The sequence below is a fragment of the Moschus berezovskii genome, chromosome 13 (genome assembly GCF_049115385.1).
Source record: "Moschus berezovskii isolate FMDL1 chromosome 13, NW_MosBer_1.0, whole genome shotgun sequence".
Taxonomy (NCBI): Eukaryota; Metazoa; Chordata; class Mammalia; order Artiodactyla; family Moschidae; genus Moschus; species Moschus berezovskii.
In genome coordinates this window covers 77,455,137-77,477,182 of record NC_142472.1, presented here as the reverse complement: position 1 = coordinate 77,477,182, position 22,046 = coordinate 77,455,137, and positions in this window count along the sequence as shown.

Below are 22,046 nucleotides of genomic sequence, written 5' to 3'. Positions count from 1 at the left end.
CGAGAGATTTGAAAAGAGGTGCGTCAGTAATGTGCTCATAAAGGGTTATTTCTAGCAGGCTTTTTTAAAAAGCTCTTCTTATTGAAACTTAGAAAGGTGATTGTATAGAAAAAGTTTATAAATACACATTACAGCTATTTAAGGAAGGATGGATGCTACCTAAATGTATTCTATTCATTTTAAGACTTGGATTTAAAAAATAAAATAAAATTCCTGTGCTTGGAAATGCACAAGTTCACACTGTAAAGATACTGCTGTATCTGATGGAAATTAAATACTGAATTTCTTTCAGCATCAATAGCAGTCTTTTTTAAAAGGTGGCATAATTTATAACTTCCTTGAAAAGTATCTATATATTTTCAGAAAATTAATACAGATATCCATATAGACTAGAAACACTGTCATGTGGCCGTATTTGGTCTACCACTCTTGCTTCATTATCGCCTCTTAATGCTTTGTGCGTTCCCTTCTCACAGGGAGTTGAACCTGCAGTTTCACAATTCTCACGTGCAGTGACTCTGAGGCGCACCACCACGCTTGGCCCAAGGAAAGGGTCCTGCATCTTGGACCCTTTCTGCCAGGACAGGACATGTTCAAGAATTAAACTGCGTTTTCTGCATTGGCCTAAATCCTGTTCACTCTTCAAAGAAATACAAATAAAAATCATAGTCCAGAAGACTGAACATGTTCTACATTTATGGTTTATGTCACAAAATACTTAAATTATTTATCCTTTGATATTCCACTTGAATAATGCATGATATCAGCTGCAGAAATATATCCTGGGCCAAACTTCTCTTTCTCAGAGCTTTTCTCGTTAGCTTCCTGAGAGAACAGCATTATGAGTTGAAAAGGGTAGAACCTCCGGAAACATCTGGCAATGTGTGAAGAGGCTGATAGAATAGCACAGTGGGAAAGAGCTTGGTCTCACACTCCACCCTTTTCAAGATGAACTACCTTGGGAAGTTTAACCTATCTTGGCCTGTGGGGTTGTTGTGGGATTTAAATTAGATGTTGATAAATACTCAATTCAAATACACCTTTACTTCCCTTGGCTGCCACAGCCCTCCTAAGAGTTGTAGGAATGCTAAGGTAACTATTAAGAGTAGTTAATCCCTTGCAATGGTTGTGTTTACCACAATTGTCTGATATGATTTGTGCAATTTGAAGTCTAGTGATGATGCATCAATATTTGTAACATTATATTTTTAATAACAAAATGGAGAGATTTCAAGGTGTAGGCCTAAGAGAGTCACTTTCAAGATGCTGCTTTGAATGAGGATGAAAAGGGTGACAACAACCGCACTGGGAGTTTCCCAAGTTCGTCTCCTTTGAGGCAGAGGTCTCACAATGGATGTTAATGTCATTTGTCCAAGTGTGAGTGAAAGCCACTCAGTCACGTCCAACTCTTTGCAACCCCATGGACTGTAGCTCACCCAGATTTCTCTGTCCGTGGATTTCTTCAAGCAAGAATACAGGAGTGGGTTGCCATTGTCCAGGGATATTAGATTCAAAATATTGAAAACACTCCTCCAAAGGACTACCCTTAAATTTCCAAGTTAATAAAGTTATGGAAAATATGAGAATATTTTGGCAGAGCAAACAGAGAAAACCCAAGGTAAGATTAAGAAAAATAATTTGAAAGTCCAGAAAATTAACCTGCTTTGTTAGTTGCCTTTCATACTTTTCATGGGAATCTATATTTGCAAATATTCCAGGTCATAGGAAGAAGCTTGAGGGAAATTAATATATCAGGTTATATGGTACCCTATACAAACAACACATATTCATTCATAAAATAGTTATTAAACATCTTCTATAAATCAGACACTGCTCTGTCCTGGATGATAGTAATAGAACATTTTAAAACTGTCCCTTTGTTCTCGAAGTATATATTCACACCTCCATGTGTCTGCTTTCATGGGATAAAAGTGATAACCTCTCAAATAAGGGGGGGAAATAAATTCTTTAACAAACAGCACTAGAAAAGCTGAGTAGCAATTTGAAATAAAATAAGCTTGAATTGAAACATCTCATCTTATACACACACACAAACAAATCCAGATGGCTCAAAGATCCATTAAAGATGCAAATGTCATGAAGTTATATAATACATAAAAATAAATAAGCACTTTTCATTGGAAAATGCATCATAATCAAAACTAAAAGACAAAGGATACATCTTGTTTTCTTAACATGTAAAAATCACCTTGCCATCAATAGGAATAAGACCAATATCTCAGAGAAAATAATAACAATGGAAAGATTCTTTGTAGTTTACCTATATATGTAATATATATATATATATATATATATATATATATATAATTATCTGAATGGTTGGAGTGGAAACTATCAGTATAAATACAAAAGTATAAAAGAAAAAAAAAGACACCGAGCAATCTTTTTTTCTATTTATATTTGAATTCTGATTGGTTTATGTTTCCTTTTGCTCCTTGATAAAAGAAGGTATTGAGGTAAAAAAAGGAAATGCTAGTTATATAATTTTGAGGATTTGGGATTCTGGAGAAATAATTTATGTTTCGTTATTTAAATTTTACCTTGATTTGCTTCCTTTTTATAGCGATAAACAATGTGTTCATTGAACTTAAAGCAAAATCTAACTTGGTTTTATTTGTCAAATATTGCTTTAAAAATTACTTCATTCCAGCAAACATTTGGATTAAATAAGCAATAGTCATAAGTGAGGAAAGTATCCAATGTTAAAACATATTCTAATGTTAAAACATATTAATACCTTTCTCTTCAGTACAAATGATGACCATAGCCTCTAGTCATTTTTTTATATAGTAAAATATAAAGCAAACACCAAGATTACAGGAAGTCATTTCAAGCAGTCTCCTGGATGTTCAGTTCAGTTCAGTTCAGTCGCTCAATATGCAGAGTACATCATGAGGAATGCTGGGCTGGAAGAAGCACAAGCTGGAATCAAGATTGCAGGGAGAAATATCAATAACCTCAGATATGCAGATGACACCACCCTTATGGCAGAAAGTGAAGAGGAACTAAAAAGCCTATTGATGAAAGTGAAACAGAAGAGTGAAAAAGTTGGCTTGAAGCTCAACATTCAGAAAACTAAGATCATGGCATCTGGTCCCACCACTTCATGGGAAATAGATGGAGAAACATTGGAAACAGTGTCAGACCTTATTTTTGGGGGCTCCAAAATCACTGCAGATGCTGACTGCAGCCATGAAATTAAAAGACGCTTACTCCTTGGAAGGAAAGTTATGACCAACCTAGATAGCATATTAAAAAGCAGAGACATTACTTTGCCAACAAAGGTCCGTCTAGTCAAGGTTATGGTTTTCCCGTGGTCTTATATGGATGTGAGACTTGGACTGTGAAGAAAGCTGATTCCTGAAGAATTGATGCTTTTGAACTGCGGTGCTGGAGAAGACTCTTGAGAGTCCCTTGGACTGCAAGGAGATCCAATCAGTCCATTCTAAATGAGATCAATCCTGGGTGTTCATTGGAAGGACTGATGCTAAAGCTGAAACTGCAATACTTTGGCCACCTCATGCGACGAGTTGACTCACTGGAAAAGACTCTGATGCTGGGAGGGATTGGGGGCAGGAGGAGAAGGGGACGACAGAGAATGAGATGGCTTGATGGCATCACTGACTCGATGGATATGAGTTTGAGTGAACTCTGGGAGTTGGTGATGGACAGGGAGGCCTGGCGCGCTGTGATTCATGGGGTCGCATACAAAAATTTTACATGGCTGCATCACATTTAAGTAATTGTGATAACTACAGCACTCTTTTATCCACAAAGACAACAAAATAAGATTACTGGTTAGTATTTTTCAGTTCATTTTTAGAATAAGTATTCATTTTATTTATATAACTGATAAAAGGTTCAGTGATAATTCCAGTTATTCTCTTAATCATTAAATTTATAGTGCTATATAAGAGTGCAGTTTTAAGAATCATAAAGAGTACGAAGTCACTTGGCCAAAAATTCATGATTGAGACATATATAACATGTTAAGCAAGGCCTCAAACACCAAGAGTACAGGCAGTTCTTAGGAGAAACTTTAATTTTAAACCTTTAATTTTATAAACCTTTAAGCAATATTCAAAAGAAATAATGTGTATTGCAATATTCCAAAAGTGAAAACCCCAAGACTTGTCAAAATCTTAAATTATAGATTGCTGTCCTACATTTTATTAAATTCTCCATAATGCTTTACTTAGGCAGCTTCAGAAATGAAGTCCAGAAGCCTCATAGAATATTCAGGATTCTAGCTATTGCAAGTGACAAAAGCCCAGTTCAAGCTATCTTTAAATAAAAAGAACAAGAAAAGGAATGTTTGAGGCATTATGGCTCCAGAAAGGGTTGCATCCAGGAGCTAAAAAACTGTCACGGGTACTCAATTTAGTCTTTTGTATATTACAATCTGTCAGACATTTGTTACATCATAGCCTCCAGCAGCTCCACTTTATTCTACCAGCTCTCAGCTTATAGACCAATAGTAAGAAACAGAAAATTCCTGGGACTGAGTATTACTAGACCAACCAAAGCATGTGTCCATCAGAGTTTAACTCATGATGTGTTAGGTCTAAATCGTAATCTGAGCCCTGAAGCTAAACTGAACCTTGTCTACTTACGGGAAAGAGAGTTTTCGCATTAGTTTTCACATTGGAGCTGTTGTTTTCAGAAGAAAGAGGACTGGATGTGGGACACACAAATGTTTTCCCTTCAAATATACATAATCCTCGCTTGTTGTTTAGTTGCTTAGTCATGTCTGACTCTTTGCGACCCCATGGACTGTGTGTAGCCCTCTAGACTCCTCTGTTTCTTGGGATTTCCCAGGCAAGAATACTAGAGCGGGTTGCCATTTCCTTCTCCAGGGGATCTTCCTGACCCAGGGATTGAACCCTCATCTCTTGCACTGGTAGGTGGATTCTTTACCACTGAGCCACCAGGGAAGTCCATGATACCGATTACCTTTTGACTCTATACTTTCTCCCTTTCTGTCCACACTTTCTCCTGAAACTCATCTATTTTTTTCCCGCAACTCATAGTTAATTAATGCCATCACTCTTCTAGATTACTAAGTAAGATACCTAATTGCTCTTCTGGACTCTAATCTCCCTTTCTTTTACAAACAACCTGCTCTCTATACCCAAAGTACCCATTTGAAGCCTAGACCTAACCATGTCACTATTGAGAAGTCAAACTCAATAAATACCCCTTCCCAAATTTCAAATCATCGTGCATTTTTTCTACCTATTAAATTCAGTATCTGATCTCAGAAGATAATTTTTTATTGTTTCATTGATTTTAATTGGAGGCTAATTACTTTGCAGTATTATAGTGGTTTTTGTCTCATGAAATAAGGACAAAATAGAAAAATTATTGGAGAAATTATCCTTTTCTCTAAAAATTATCAAATAGATATCTGATATGAGGTGGAATCATTTTTGTCTTCCTGATAATGTATGTCCAGTAGAATAAATTGAATATTTGCACAAAGATTAATTCACAGATATGTTAGAATAACAAGATACTTTATAGGACTTATAATAAACCAAATGCTCCAAAGTCTAGCTTCAAATATTGATATTTTTTGCTCTGATATTTTGCTTTGTAGTGTGGAAACACCTTAAAGTTTGAAGCTTTTTTACTGTTATAATTAAGGTAAGCTACAGTCCCTGGGGTCTCAAAGAGTCGGACACTACTTCACTTTCACTTTTCAAATAAGGTTGCATGTGTGTATGCTAAGTCGCTTGAGTTATATCTGACTCGTTGTGACCCCAAGGACTGGAATCCATCAGGTTCCTCTGTCCATGGGATTTCCCAGGCAAGAATAGTGGAGTGGGTTGCCATGTCTTTCTCCAGGGGATCTTAATGGCGCCAGGATCAAACCTGCATCTCTTATTAGCAGGTGAACTCTTTTACTACCAGCATCACCTGGAAAGCCCATAGATAAGGTTAAACTATTAAGATTGTAAAGTTCTATATCCACCTCCATGTTTTCTATCAGTACAAAGAAATCTGTGCTATCATCATTCAATAATGTTGGTGTATAGGCATATGAAGGGGCTTCCCTGATAGTTCAGTTGGTAAAGAATCCACCTGCAATGCCGGAGACCCGGGTTGGAATCCTGGGTCAGGAAGATACCAAGGAGAAGGGATAGGCTACTCACTGCAGACTTCTTGGGCTTTCCTTGTGGTTCAGCTGGTAAAGAATCCACCTGCAATGCGGGTTGGATCCCTGGGTTGAGAAGATCCCCTGGAGAAGAGAAAGGCTACCCACTCCACTATTCTGGCCTGGAGAATTCAAGGGCTGTATAGTCCACGAGATCACAAAAAGTCAGACATGACTGAGTGACTTTCACTTTATAGGTGTGTGAACACTTTTGTGCATAATAAAACCATAGCATTATTGAATTCCACTGGACAGTTTTAAATTGTCAAAGTGCTTAAAACATTATAATCATATTTTTCTGTCTTCTCAATGACCTAGAAACACAAAGGCAACATGTATACTTAACCTATAATAAGATTATTTTTTTAAATGAGATTTGTTAATGCCTGGTGATGTTGGGCAATATTAATTTAGCTATTCATATGGTTTAGTGTATATGTGCAGGCTAGAAAGATCAAAGAATGCAAAACTTTGGTCAATAATATTGTGCAAAGCCACATCATCACACCACAGTTTAACATCCTTTCATTTAATTTAGAAAAAACAATTTATGAAATAGCCACTAAATCTAGTAAGACTGAATCATATATACAGAAAAGATATACTTGGGGAATTTCTGAAACAGATTTTTTAGTGCTTTCACCTCTTATTGATACATTGATAATAATTAATAATCATCATTTTAACTTGCCATCTTAACTTTCATATGGTTTACCAAGTAATTAACATCATGAATTCTGAAGTACATGATTTCAAAAAACTGGTCTTACCACTAACTTCACATTTTTTTGAAAATTATTGAACTTCTCTGTGCCGCCATTTCTTCATTGATAGGATGGGAATAAAACTACTTACAATATTGCTGGCAAGTTTATATGGCATTATACCAGCAAGGTGCTTAGACAGAATTGCACACACATTATGCACTCATATATATTTAAATACCATTGTTTATGCAATCCAGCTGATATGGAAAGGGACTTCTCAGACTCTAGTAACAATATCAACCAGAACTAGCAAATAAAGGCACAAATTCAGGCTCCACTTAAGCAGGTTCACTGCATGTGCGTGAGTGGTCAGTCATGAGTGCCCAGTGTTCCTTGTGACGCCATGGACTGTAGTCTGCCAGGCTCCTCTGTCCATAGACCTCTAGGCAAGAGTGCTGGAATGGGTTACCATTCCCTCCTTCAGTGGATTTTCTCACCCCAGGGATCTAGCCCACATTTCTGGCATTGGCTGGCATATTCGCTACCACTAAGCCACCTGAGGGGCTTTCCTTGTGGCTCAGCTGGTAAAGAATCTGCCTGCAATACGGGAGATCTGAGTTCAGTCCCTGGGTAGGGAAGATCCCCTGAAGAAGGGAAAGGCTACCCACTCCAGTATTCTGGCCTGGAGAATCCATGGACTATATAGTCCATGGGCCTGCAAAGAGTCTGACATGATTGAGTGACTTTCACTTTCAAGCCACCTGAGACACCCTGGTTCACTGCAGTAGGCTCAGGAGTAATATGGAATACAGTAATTTGCATTGATGATAATAATACATCAGGTGTGTTATTTGTATGAAAGACAATGTGTTTTTTTGAAGTATGAATTCATGGAACACCTAGGATGCACATGTTCCAATATATATTTTTCCACTGTGTTCTGTACTTCATCTTCAGTTTTCAGAAAAGAAGTGAAGGGATTGACTTTAGGTTACACAAGTCCTCTCTTATAGCAAGAGACAGAGAGTAGGGGAGTGGGCAGTTATGTGAAACCCTGAGGTCTCACTGAGGTCTAGTGACAGGAAACTAGAGTTTTATCTGCTCACTTAGTTTGGTGGCAACATTCTCAACAAAGGGTAGTGTGTTTGCTATTTCTTTAATACTATTCTCTTTTACAATGACACTAAACTCTGCACACTTTGAACACTCAACAAATAATCTGGGGTTTTCTGAAGTTTTCATTACTCTAGGTCATAAAATGAAAAATCAGTAGTTATAAATTAATGAATATTTTCTATAGTTAATAAATATCTACCACTCTGATGGAGTAGAAAGGACAGAACAGAATTTATTTCTCTTACTCATTACCTACATAGGAGCACTCAACTGAATTTTGGGATGAAAACAGTACTATAAAATTTACTTTTATGTAGAAATCATTAACAAATATTATTTTTGCTTTTAGACTGTGAAAATCTGTACAGCACTAAGTCAAACATTAAAATAACATTTGATTGTTATTTGAATTTAATATCTATTCATTTGAATCAATTCTTGATTTTCATTTTGCTTCTAATTTTACGTACAGTGTTCTGAAATGTCCACATAATCCTTGAAGTATTTTGTTTAGCTTGAGAAGGTACAAAAGCTTTTAAAATGAAGCACAAATAGCTTGGCAGATTTCACAAGAATATTTACTGTTAAAAGATCTATTTTCAGAAAGCATTAGCTCTGTCATTTCCCTCAGATTAGAATAAAATATAATCATGTAAGGTAGAATGTGTCATCTCTTAAAAAATACTTTATTTTTATTCCTTACTTGACTCCCATTCTCCTTTTTATAGCATCTTTTTATTTCAACTCCACCAAGGAGCCTTAGTGTCCTTCAGTAAGCCAGAATGCACTCATCAGATAAACTCTGTGTATGAGTGTATAGTGCATATTGTCAGTGTAAATTTAAGAGTACACACAAGAAACTAAAAGTTTTAAGAAAGACCTTTTTTTCTCCTCCTCTCCATTAGCCCAACCAGAAAGAATGTGAAGAAATAAGGCAAGGCCTCCAGCTCAGATAAAGCCCAGAGAGGTAGCGAGGAAGTCACCTGCACACTCCAAACGTGTTCTGCAAGGTGGTGGGGGGGTAGCTTTTCTGCTGTTTGGGGTCATTCTTGTGAGGAAGGGATTTCAGTGATCCATGGAGCTTAAGCCAAAGCACGAGTGAAAAAGTTCATCAAATACACCACTGCAAGTGTGAGGTATTTTGACCACATATTACCAAATGACTCTGGATGTCCTATGTCACTGAGCCTAGGTCTTCTTATCTTTAAATCAGAGATGAGAACGCCTACCTGTGGCAGATTATATTTCCCAAAAAGGGCCACAGCAATATTTCGGGTCTCACATGCACTTCTAGAATCTTGTTTCCTGTCAAGGGGCAGTCTCTTCTTTGATCTTCTCTTGAATATGGGCGGGACCTTCTGACTGCCTTTCCAGACAGAGTGGTGCAGGTGATACCACATAATTGCAAGGTTGGACCCTGAAAGGTTATATCGCTGTTAGCTGGCTCTCAACTTTGGGACATTAAACGGTGCCTCCCTAGTCCATTGTACACAAAGTTCAAATCTCGAGTCCACCATGAAAGGAAAACATGAGGGACCCCCACCTCCACCCCAAAGAAAGAGCTGTTGGATTTTTCCGGACAAGGCACAAGCTATTGGAATGGAGATGACTTCTGACTGTGTCCTCCTAAGGCCAGAAACTCCTATCTAAACTACTCTTCAATTCCTAACCCACAGAGACCATAAGAGGTAACAAAGGATTATTATTGTTTTCAGCCACTAAATTTTGTGATGATTTTTATGCAGCAATAGTTAATACATGGCAATTTAGTCAGCTTGCGAAGATTAGAAGGCATATTTTAACTTATTCAGAGTAGGTGCTCAATACAAAACAGATGTTTATTAATGCATTTATATGTGCTACATGCATTTATAGACCATCCTTCCATTCTCTGTCCCCAATAATTTCTAATAGTAATAAGAATAAAAGAAGGAAAAGGGGAAAATATTACCACCTTCTGTAATTTTTTTCTACTTTTTGAAACTCTTCCAAGCATAATTTTTGTAGAGAATAATAAAACATTTGGTGAGGAAAGACATAGGCCTTTTCCCCGTGTCCTTTCTTTTTAACATGCCCACTGAACTGAACTGAATGAATGCGTTTTATCTCTAACGCCAGCATTATTTTCCCATCCTTTATTCCTCAAGTTCTAAATCTACAAAGCGAGTTATTTCATTAGGGTGAGGAATATTATGGTAGCACACCAAATATAGTATTAGAAGATTCCTCATAATAACAATGATAAGCACACTGTAATTAAGTTAATAATCATTTCTTGGCATGGCAGATCATATACTGTTGCAAAAATCAGAAGATAATGTAACCAGTGGAATAAAATTGCCACATGCTGGAGCTTGACTGGGCTTTTAGTGGAAATCCAGCCTTCATGTTTTGGCCATGCTAAGGGACTTCCCAGGTGTTTCAATGGTAAAGAATTCTCCTGCCAGTGCAGGAAAGCAAGAGATTCAGGTTTGACCTCTGGATCGTGAAAATCCTCTGGAGGAGGAAATGGCAACCCATTCCAGTATTCTTGCCTGAAGAATTCCCCAGACAGAGGAGTGTGGCAGGCTACAGTCCAGGGGGTCACAAGGAGTCAGATATGACTGAGAGACTGAGCAAGCAAAGCATTCAAACATGGACTAAAGACAGTTGAAACTGTTTCATATAAGAAGTGGAAGAAGTGGGGAGTTTTGCTTCTGAGAATAAGGAAACTGAGAACATTGGGGAAGGTGAAGGAGTGGAAGAACAGAATCCAAAACAAAATGACAAAATGACTCCAATCACAGAAATCATAAAAAGGCTGCTGCTGCTGCTGCTGCTAAGTCGCTCCAGTCGTGTCCGACTCTGTGCGACCCCACAGACGGCAGCCCACCAGCCTCCCCCGTCCCTGGGATTCTCCAGGCAAGAACACTGGAGTGGGTTGCCATTTCCTTCTCCAATGCATGCAAGTGAAAAGTGAAAGTGAAGTCGCTCAGTCTTGTCTGACTCTTAGCGACCCCATGGACTGCAGCCTACCAGGCTCCTCCATCCATGGGATTTTCCAGGCAAGAGTACTGGAGTAGGGTGCATTGCCTCCTCCCATAAAAGGATAATGTATGAAATTCAACATCAGATTTGTTTGCATAGGTGCTATATTATATCCTTCTATCTCTACAAACCCAAAATTAAGTTTCAAATGCCATCCAGGTAGTTTATTAGTTTTGGATACTGAAACTGATGCTGAAACTAAAACCAAAATTAATACTATCTCAGGAACAAAGCTGGGTGAGTGAGAACTGCACTCATTACCTTAGAAATAAAACAACTCCCCATCTCTTTCAAACTCCATTTAGTTACTTAGCACTCAGACACCTTTCTCTGTCTACTATTTGGAGACAGTTCAACTATGCTGAACTAATATTATGGCAGTCTGATAGTTTTTGCTAGTAATAACGTTGTTTTCCCAACTACTCACAAAAGAGATAGCATAGTTATTAATACTAAAGCATGCATTGTTGTTCAGTCACAAAGTCATATCCAACTTTTTGCAGCCTCATGAACTGCAGCATGCCAGGCTTCCCCATCCTTCATTATCTCCCTGAGTTTGCTCAAACTCATCTCCATTGAGTCACTGATGTTATCTTACCATCTTATTTTCTACTGCCCACTTCTCATTTTACCCTCAGTCTTTCCCAGCATCAGGGTCTTTGCTAATGAGTTGGCTCTAGCCAAAGTGCTGGAGCTCCAGCTTCAGCATCAGTCCTTCCAATGAATATTCAGGGTTGATTTCCTTCAGGATTGACTGGTTTGATCTCCTTGCTGTCCAAAGGACGCTCAAGAGTCTTCTCCAGCACCACAGTTTGAAAGCATCAGTTCTTTGCCACTCAGCTTTCTTTATGGTCCAACTTTCACATCCGTAAGTGACTAATAGAAAACCGTAGCTTTGACTATACGGACCTTTGTCAGCAAAATGATGTCTTTGTTTTTTAATATACTGTCTAGGTTTGCCATGGCTTTTCTTCCAAGGAGCAAGCATACTTCACCTTAACAAAATCTTCTTCAAAATAAATTGTAATGGTGTCATGCTCCACAAACATGACTACTTCTGTTTCAAATTAAAAATTGTCAACCTTGAGAAGAATTGGTACATAGATTCAACAGTGGCTGTAAAGTCAAATGATTTGTGAAGAGGAAGTAGCCATATTGATTAAAGTCTGCCATTAAGTACAATGTTAGCACTATACGCTATCTCAGGAGCAGTCAAATTCTTGTTTTAATAGAGTTATTATAGGTTTTTTAAAAATGTTAGAAGGGTTTTTATAGCTTTACATTCTGAGTGTTACTTTATAGTATACGTGGAGTTAAACAATTCTAAATAGCATGCAGAACTAAAATCTTTGCATTGAAATTGGACATACCTGAAGCCAAGTTCTAGCTCAGCCATAAACTACTTAACCTCTTTAGGTCTTGTTTTTTCTCCTCTGTCAAATGTAGACAATAACAGTACCTATCCAAGGGGTTGTGGCAAGGGTTAAGTGAGAGGATTCATGTTTCTGGCCCAAATAAAAGCTGCTTTTTAACTTTTTATGTTTAAAGCTATTATCCAAGTCCACAATAATATAATATCAGAATGTAGAGCCAACATCTTCTAATGACTAATACAGACATCTGCCACAACTTAGAGGATTTTATACTTCACAAGTATTTTCACATGCTTTATCATATTAACTTTCACACTAACCCTAGGTGCTGGATATTCTTTCTACCTTCAGTTCAGAGATTAAAAAAACTAATAACATCTCAAGTAATAGAAGTAAATTTTTCCAAGGTGATTCATGTCATTAGATGAAGAATCAAGAGCTGCTGCTATTGCCATAATAATTCATCTCAAAACATAAAAAACAAAATGAGAAATGTCTCAAACATTTCAGGTTTTTTTTTTTAATATAAGTCAAGCTTATTCAACTTTAAGGGTTTTCTTTTTTCTAATTGAAGTATGGTTGATTTACAATGTTGTATTAGTTTCAAATGTACAGAAAAATGATTCCGTTTTAGACAGATAGTCTTTATAGATAAAGATAACTAGATATATTCTTTATATCCATATTTTCTTTTTCAAATTCTTTCCAATTCAAAGTTACTTAAAGTTTTGAATAGAGTTCCTGGACTGTACAGTAGGTCCTTGTTTCTCTGTTTTACACCAGGATTCCAGCTTACAGCATCGCGTGCTCATTTGTGGTCCTGATATCCTGACAGTTTTCTCAGGGAGGCAGCACGGTAACTTCACTCACACCACTGGCTTTCCTGCCCTTCCCGTGACGCCTGTGCCTTCATTCACACACACATCTGTGTTCTTCCTCCACCATCAGTCCACCCCAGTGGAGTTCCCCATCCTCACCTTGGACATAATGACCGCGCTCAAAATGTTTGCTGAAGCTGGCTCTGTGCAGGCCTCGAAGACAACAGGGGGTACACTGTGTGTCAAGAAGACCCTGATTCACAAAATGCCGTCTGTAAGGCTGTCAATATCACCAGCTCACTCAGGTTCGGCATGTACTTTACAAAACTTGGGCCGAAGTACTAGACTGAAATATTGCGTAGGCAACAGACAGAGCAACAGCTAAGGGAAGATTTACAAATCTCACTGGGGTTGAAAACACAATGAAAATTAAACTTTCACACCTCTCTTCTGATCAGAGCACAAGCTTACTTTTATCAGCTAGACATCTTGTTTGTCTTGAGATTGCATTATGGTGGAGTCAACTCATTTGCTGACCTCTGTCTTATTCATCCTGAATATTTCACCTCAAATGCTAGACTGGTTTTCAAAAAGATCCATAATACAAAGCAGGGTTTAAAAGGTGAAGAGACAAGGGTCCTTGAGGAATTCTGAGTAGGACAGTCCAGTAACAAGGGCACTGGAAGCTACAATTAAGTAGCCTTGAGGAATTGTAAATAGCTGTGAACAGCAGCCTGAGGGGCTGTCCATCTTGGAAACAGCTGCAAAGTACTGAACATTTTTCCACAAAGAGATAGTTTTCTACCTCAGAGAACTGTGTGGTACATATGTTTTCTTATAAACTCATCCTATAATATCCTTGGCTTTCACTACCTCCAGAAGGATCTAGATAGTCCTTCTAAAGGGAGAGGAGGACTCCCACTTCATGGCAGCAATGCCTTAAGTGACTAATAGCATATTTCTTACCTCTACTTTATTCCTTGGCTTATTCATCAATTCCTACCATTTATGGAGCCAAGCAAAAAAAAACCTGCAAATTTCTTCATAATCTGATTGTGCTGAACTAGTGATATCATATGATTCATTGCCAATAACATCCGTCATCAATATGCATTCCAGTACCTCCCACACAATGCTTTACATGAAGAGTGAATTGATGGCCACCATGACAAAGTCTCCAAACAATAAACAAGGACAACTGTAGTCATTGAAAGTATGGAGCTAAGTGTGTGTGCTCAGTCGTATCCAGTTCTTTATGACCCCATGGACTACAGCCCGCCAGGCTCCTCTGTCCATGGGCTTCCCCAGGCAAGAATATTAGAGTGGGTTGCCATTTCCTTCTCCAGGAGATCTTCCTGACCCAGGGATGCAACCCGCACTTCCTGCATCTCCTACATTGCCAGGCAGATTCTTTTATCATTGAGCCACCTGGGAAGCCCAGTCACTAAAAGTCTTTTAATAATACTCTAGAGCTGTTATACCAAAAATATTTGGACGTATTAGTCATGGTCAAAGAATTTTTAAATATATAAAGAGGCTTCCCCATCTTAATACATGGCATTAGCTTCCACAAAATTCTCCTAGCAAAAAAGGTAGGTTCATCTTGACTCCTGTCATACCATCTATCAGATTGTTAATTCAGTTATAATTTCTGAATCTTTGCCATGCCATTTACACTGTGGCCAAGAATGCCCCAAGCACTGCCCCTGCTGGCCAGGATGGCTTTCATCTGGTCTCTCTAGTGATTGCCACCTCACTGTCATCAACTCTGCACAGCACCAACATGAAAATACTTGCTACTTATAATGGTTTTCTTGCTTCTTGAGGTCTCGCCTCTGCCTCACTGTTCATCTAGTACATTCCCTGACAGGACTCTCCTTTTCATCTTTGACTATTTGAAACTTGTTCTTGCCAAGTAGTTCTCACCATCCCTGCATCTTTGCACGGCTGGCACCTCTGCCCAGGTAGGTCCCTTCTCAAAGGTATTTTCCTAAAGACCTATCCTGCCATTCTTTTTTAAGTCGCTCATCTCAAGTCATTATCTGCCCTTTACTTTTACATCTTGCTTGCATTTCAGTAAGTCCCCTTCACACAAACCTTCAAGTTGCAAACTTTCAAAGGTGTGAACATGCATTTGCTTCCACAAGGGAACTCAAACCTGTGCCATCACTGCAGGCAGGAGTGACACTGCAGGTGTCCTTCATCTGCTATTGCCAGAGATCCTTCAGCTTAGCTTTGGCATCTCCCACCCCTTTTCCCTCCAGTCGGTAACTCTGCCTGCCTGTTCATTCAATGCCAGCTATTGTACTGTACCTTTCAAGGTTAAATGTTTTCAATTTTTTGTGTTTGTTTTTCATGTATCATTTTGTGAAATGTATTATAAACTTGTAGTACAGTACTATATAGATTATTGTGCTAGTTGGGTTCCTAGGTTAACTTTGTTAGACTTATGAAGAAATTAGATTTATGAATGTGCTCTCAGAATGGAACTCATTGACATGTAGGGGAATTAAGTACATTTATTATGATGATGATCTTGTTGTTTTAAATTGACTATTGTTTGTCTCTGCCACTTAAAATATAAGCTCCATGAACCCAAGGAGCCTATTGAGTAGTTTCCTTGCTATTACCAGGCTTGGTTCTATTCATAGTCTGTGGTAGTAATTAGTGAATATTTTTTAATGGGTGAATGAATGAAAAGGACCTATACAAAAAGATAAAAGAAGAAATTAAAAGCTATGGCTTAAAAAATTATCATATTATCAAGGTTTGAAATTAAAAGCTTTTATTATATATCATTCATCTTTTATAAACTCGGTTAACAGATCATTTGTTATTCTCTCATGCTCTTTTATGTAGAAATGTGGGATAAAGGTTTACTCATTGTACTTCTCTGAATTCTTATTTACGTTTACTCATGGAATGCTTATTAAGGAAGTAAACTAGAATTGCAGGCAAGACCAAAAGACAGGGTTAGCAGAGCCTGGTTTCTTGATGAGACTTGTGAAATGCAAACATATTTGAGAATATAAACATATTTTTAATAATGAATGATAATTAATGTCCTCTAATCAAGGCAGAATGTGTTACTTAAACAAATAATTATCTTTCAGAATTGAAAAGTGAATAAGAAGATAATTCACATCTTTATTATTTTCCTCTACTGTGTTTTCCAACAGGTAGCACATTGCTCCTTATATGAGAATGAGCACGTTTGCAGAGACATGAACATATCTATCAGTGAGCTAAATGACCTAATAAAAGGTCATGAGACATGGGGGGAGGGGGCTTGTGATCCCAAGATGGATGTTACCCCAGAGATCAAAGGAACCCAATTATACCAAAGTTTCTTTCCTTTTTTTACTGTTTCTCTTTAAAGGAGTATTTATTTTTTATTTTTTAAATTATTTTCTTAAATTGTTGTTTTTATTTTTTGCCTTCACTGCATGTGGGATCTTAGTTCCCTGACCAAGGAACAAACCTGCAACCCCTGCTTTAGAAGTGCAGAGTTTTAACCACTGGAATAGGATGGAAGTCCCCATAGGACTTATTTTGTAACCTAAGTTTCAGAAGCACTGCCTCAGCGGGGACAACTTCACACTGGTCTCATCTGGAGACTCTTAACTAGATTTCAGTAGCCCTTAATGCAGGTTCCATGTCTGAGCAGGGCTATTAAGCCAAGCACTGGTTTATCTGGGAGGCAACCTGTTGCTGTGAGAATACTATGATTCACAGGGTCAAACAGACTGATTCCTCTTACGTGTGCCATTACTAGCTTTCAGCTAGGCTCTTTCACTTCTGCAAACCTCAGTTTCTAATCTATGAGATAGGGAGTAATCTCACAAGACTCTGACAACAATTGAATGAGATGGTGCGGACAGACATGCTTAACCCAGTGTCTGGCACACTTGATCCCCTCTAATCTACTCCTCCTCTAATTTCAGTTCTGACACTTCCCAGCAGTGGAAACTTGTCAATTTGCTCATCAGACCTGGATTTAATTTTCCCCTTTCAAATGACAGCGTAATAGCCTACATCATCTTAAAAGAATGCACGGGGTCCAAAAGTCTAAACTTCTTCCCTGTAGGAATCGTCAGCGTGACCATTCCTTTATGTGTATGCCTGCACGGTCACTCAGTCGTGTCTGACTTTGTCATCCTTTGCACCGTAAACTGCCAGGCTCCTCTGTCCACAGGATTTTTCAGGCAAGAATAAAGGACTCAGTTGCCATTTCCTCCTCCAGGGGATCTTTCTGACTGAGGGATCCAATCCTCGTCTCCCATGTCTCCTGCATTGCAGAAGGACTGTTTACCCACTGAGCCATTGGGAAGAGGGGAATGATATATTCAACGTCTTGGTAATCCCATCCACATATATTTCTTTGTTTAATTTCATCTCTGCTTCATCATGTATATGTGCCACAGAGAAATCTGATTTCCTTGAGAAAGGCCACTGTATTATAGATGTTCAGTTCAGTTCAGTTCAGTCGCTCAGTCGTGTCCGACTCTCCGCGACCCCATGAATCACAGCACACCAGGACTCAAGTGCCAAATCTTATTAAAGTTCAGAACCCATGGTGTGTTACAATGTCAGACACGATGCTAGTCCACTGGATAAAGTCCTCAAAGGACACATACCATGAATTTTAAATTCTCAAAAGAACATATTTTTTTAAGTTTTGAGACTCTAATATAGATCATCTGTATTTGAAAAGGTAGTTTGGGAAATAGGATACTTCAACATGAAGATTCTCACCTTCAAGTGTTCAGTACACACCTAAATCAGGACCTATGAGCCAGATGGATGATGAAAGATATTCTGTTCCCATCTGAAAATCCTCTTAGCTTCAGTTTCACTTTTGCAATGTACTAGATCCCAACTTTACCTGATTATTTTCATATTTTGTCATGTAAGAATAAAACACAGGTAAAGAAATATGCAGTTAAAATGCATTTGTATTTTAATCAAGAACTGTGTGTTCAAGAATTATCACTCATGCAAACAGAGATAGTCATCAGTCATAAGTGTTCCTTTGTATCTGTGGCAACATATTACAGACAAAAGAAGCATTTCTTGATTCTGAGAAATCTGCTGTCAGAAATACTACACAGAACAGCTTTCTTTTTTTTTTTTTAATTTCCTGCTATCCTTTGAAGGCAGAAATGAAGTGGGGGGGGGGTGATTTCTTTCCTTGCTATGACCTGAAAATAGGAAAAGAAAATCTGTCACATTTCCATTTAAATCAAAACTCTGGAAATGATGTTAGGTGTCATTTTATTTCATAATGATAACCATAGCAAAATGAGCATAATAACTTATAGTTTGTAAATTATATGTATGTATATAAACTACATACATATATAAGTGTAGGTTTTTCTACTATATAATTTGATTTTTATAAAAGCTATCATATTTTAACTGAAATTCAGAAGACAGCAAGGGACTTGAGACAGGAACCCATGGCTTCTGTCTATATGTCCTACCCTTGTTCCATGTTGTATTTTCTCATTTAGCTTCTAGTAAGAAAAATGCGAAGAGTTGACTCACTGGAAAAGACTCTGATGCTGGGAGGGATTGGGGGCGGGAGGAGAAGGGGACAACAGAGAACGAACTGGCTGGATGGCATCACCGACTCGATGGACGTGAGTTTGAGTGAACTCCAGGAGTTGGTGATGGACAGGGAGGCCTGGCGTGCTGTGACTCATGGGGTCGCAAAGAATCGGACATGACTGAGTGACTGAACTAAACTGAACTGAAGAAACATCAGTGATTCAGTTGAAGTCATAAGAGTTTGCGAGAGTTGAATAATATTTCATCTTTATGTTTGTATATATATGCATACACATAAAGGCTTCCCAGGTGGTATTAGAACCTGCCTGCCAATGCAAGAGATGTAAGAGACATGGGTTCTCTCCCTGGGTTGGGAAGATTCCCTGGAGGTGGTCATGGCAACCAACTCCACTCTTGCCTGGAGAACCCTATGGACAGAGGAACCTGGTGGGCTACAGTCCGCAGGGTCACAAAGAGTAGAACACGACTGAAACGATTTAGCACACATAGTTATATGAATACACATCAGTTCAGTTCAGTTCAGTCACTCAGTCATGTCCGACTCTTTGCCACCCCATGAATCACAGCATGCCAGGCCTCCCTGTCCATCACCAACTCTCGGGGCTCACTCAAACTCATGTCCATCGAGTTGGTGATGCCATCCAGCCATCTCATTCTCTGTCATCCCCGTCTCCTCCTGCCCCCAATCCCTCCCAGCATCAGAGTCTTTTCCAGTGAGTCAACTCGTTGCATGAGGTGGCCAGAGTATTGGAGTTTCAGCTTTAGCATCAGTCCTTTACCTTTGTTTAATTAAAACATATACATTTATAATTCAATATAGACCTACTTTCAACCTCTAGTTTTCACATTTAAATTGTCAGCTTTGAGAAATGTACAGCAATTTTAATTCCCAATCAGCATAAACCAGATAGAAGACTGCAATCATCTATAAGGTGCTTTGTAAATGTTCTTGAGTCTTTTCTACATGCTTCGTTCTGTATTTTTAATAGTATGTAAACAACTACAAAATGTGGACTGTGTTTTCTATTTTTTGATACCTTATAAGTATTGAGAGATGAAGACAGTGTCATCTTAGTAAAATGATGTTGTCTGAATCTAACTGTGTAGGTTTTTAATAACCCACAGACACTTTATTGGTTGTATTCTTGTTCTCCTCATACTTTAAGCTGTGAAATCAAGAGCTAAGTAGAAGAGCCTTTTAATCATGGTCTGGTATTAAAAAGAATCATTACTATTTCCACCATTCAGAATATGTCCAACTTCAATCATGAGTACTGAGCAGATTTGCCTCTTCAAGCATTTGTATGAGAGATTTCATGCAAAAACCAAGTCCTGTGACTTACATGGTAAAGACTCTATCTGCAATGCAGGAGAGCTGGGTTTGACCCCTGGGTTGGGAAGGTCCCCTGGAGAAGGGAATGGTTACCCACTTCAGTATTCTTGCCTGGAAAATTCCATGGACAGAGAGGAGCCTGGTGGGCTATAGTTGTGCATGACTGAGTGACTAACACACACACACACACTAATGCATAACACATACACACACACACATTAATGCATGTATGTCTACTTAAAAAAATTCATAACCTAAAAGTTAAGAGTTATGTTTTATTTGGTGGAAATTTTTAAGACTTCAGGCTCTGGAGACAGCATCTCAAGTAACCCTGAGAGAACTTCTCTGAGGAGGTGGAGGGAAGCTAGTTTATAGAGAAGTTTTACAACTAAGGTCAGGTAGTCTGATCATCAAAAGATTATTATTAATTAAAAGAAAACCAGATATCTAAAGTTAAGGAATTTTGCACTTTTCTATATATGAGAAAATGCAAGAATCTGGGTTCACTGAAATAATTCCTTTGATATGAACCTCACCTGTCTGGGGCCAGTTTTCACATCCTGAGTTTCCTCAGGACTCACCACTGGGAGTGGCTGCAAGGAGTGGCTGCAGTCTGATGGTTGGTAAATGGCAAATATTCTTTTCCTTCCTGATATTTGTCAGGGCTCATTGACTCATGTTGGAGGTCTGCAATCACTTTTGACCTTGATTTACTAATATGGCAGGAAATATTCCATTCCTCATGTACAACACTTTGATCAGTGTCTGCACATGGTTACTGATCATTTAATAGTACTTAGTAATCAGAGTTCTAGCACATTATGAATGCTTCCTTTGATAGTTTACTTTTTGTCCACTTCTCATTCATTTAACAGATATATATTGGGTACCATCTGTGTAAGAAGCACTGTCCTAGGTGCTAGTTGCACAAAACATACATTTTTGTTCTCTGGATTTTACAGTTATTCTATTTCTATTGTTCCTCCTTCTCAGATAGCTCAGTTGGTAAAGAATCCACCTGCAATGCAGGAGAAGTGAAATGAAGTGAAAGTTGCTCAGTCATGTCTGACTTTTTGCAACCCCATAGACTATACAGTCCACGGAATTCTCCAGGCCAAGAATACTGGAGTGGGTAGCCTTTCTCTTCTCCAGGGGATCTTCCCAACCCATGGAACGGACCCAGGTCTCCCACATTGCAGGCGGATTCTTTGCCAGCTGAGCCACCTGGGTGGCTGGAGAAGAAATCAGGAAGATTTGCTGGAGAAGAGATAGGTTACCCACTCCAGTATTCAGGCCTGGAGAATTCCATGGACTATATACTCCATGGGGTCACAAAGATTCCACGGGGTCACAAAGAGTCGTACATGACTGAGTGACTTTCACTTTCACTTTCATTGTTGCTCTTAATTCTGCATTATGCATCCTTTACTATATTTTCTGTTGTATTACTGTATTAATTCCATTATTAAATAAATTCACAAATAAGTGTAAAATTTTGACTGACAGATAGCTCAAATAAGAGTGGGTTAATGCTATGAACTTCATTGTTTTTTTCACACTGAGTTATAGACCTGATACACAGCTATCACTTACAAGATCTCAAGTTTAGAGAGAACTGAAGAGATACCCAATTAAACAAGTATCTGTTTGCATGTTATACAGTTTCTTCAATGTCTGTCTCCTGTACATTTTCCATCATTTAGTCTAAAGTTCATTCTCACAATTTCTTGTCACTTTCTCAACTTGCTATCATGTAAGATAAATAATTATGGCTAAACAATAAGGCTAGGATATAAATGAGAAAACAATAGAGTGAAATCTTGTTAATCCAATGCTAGTTCATTCAAAATAACACTCAAATCAAATCAACAGTTATTCCCCAGTCAAATAGATATGGTTTTCTCATTAAAATTGTTCATTTAA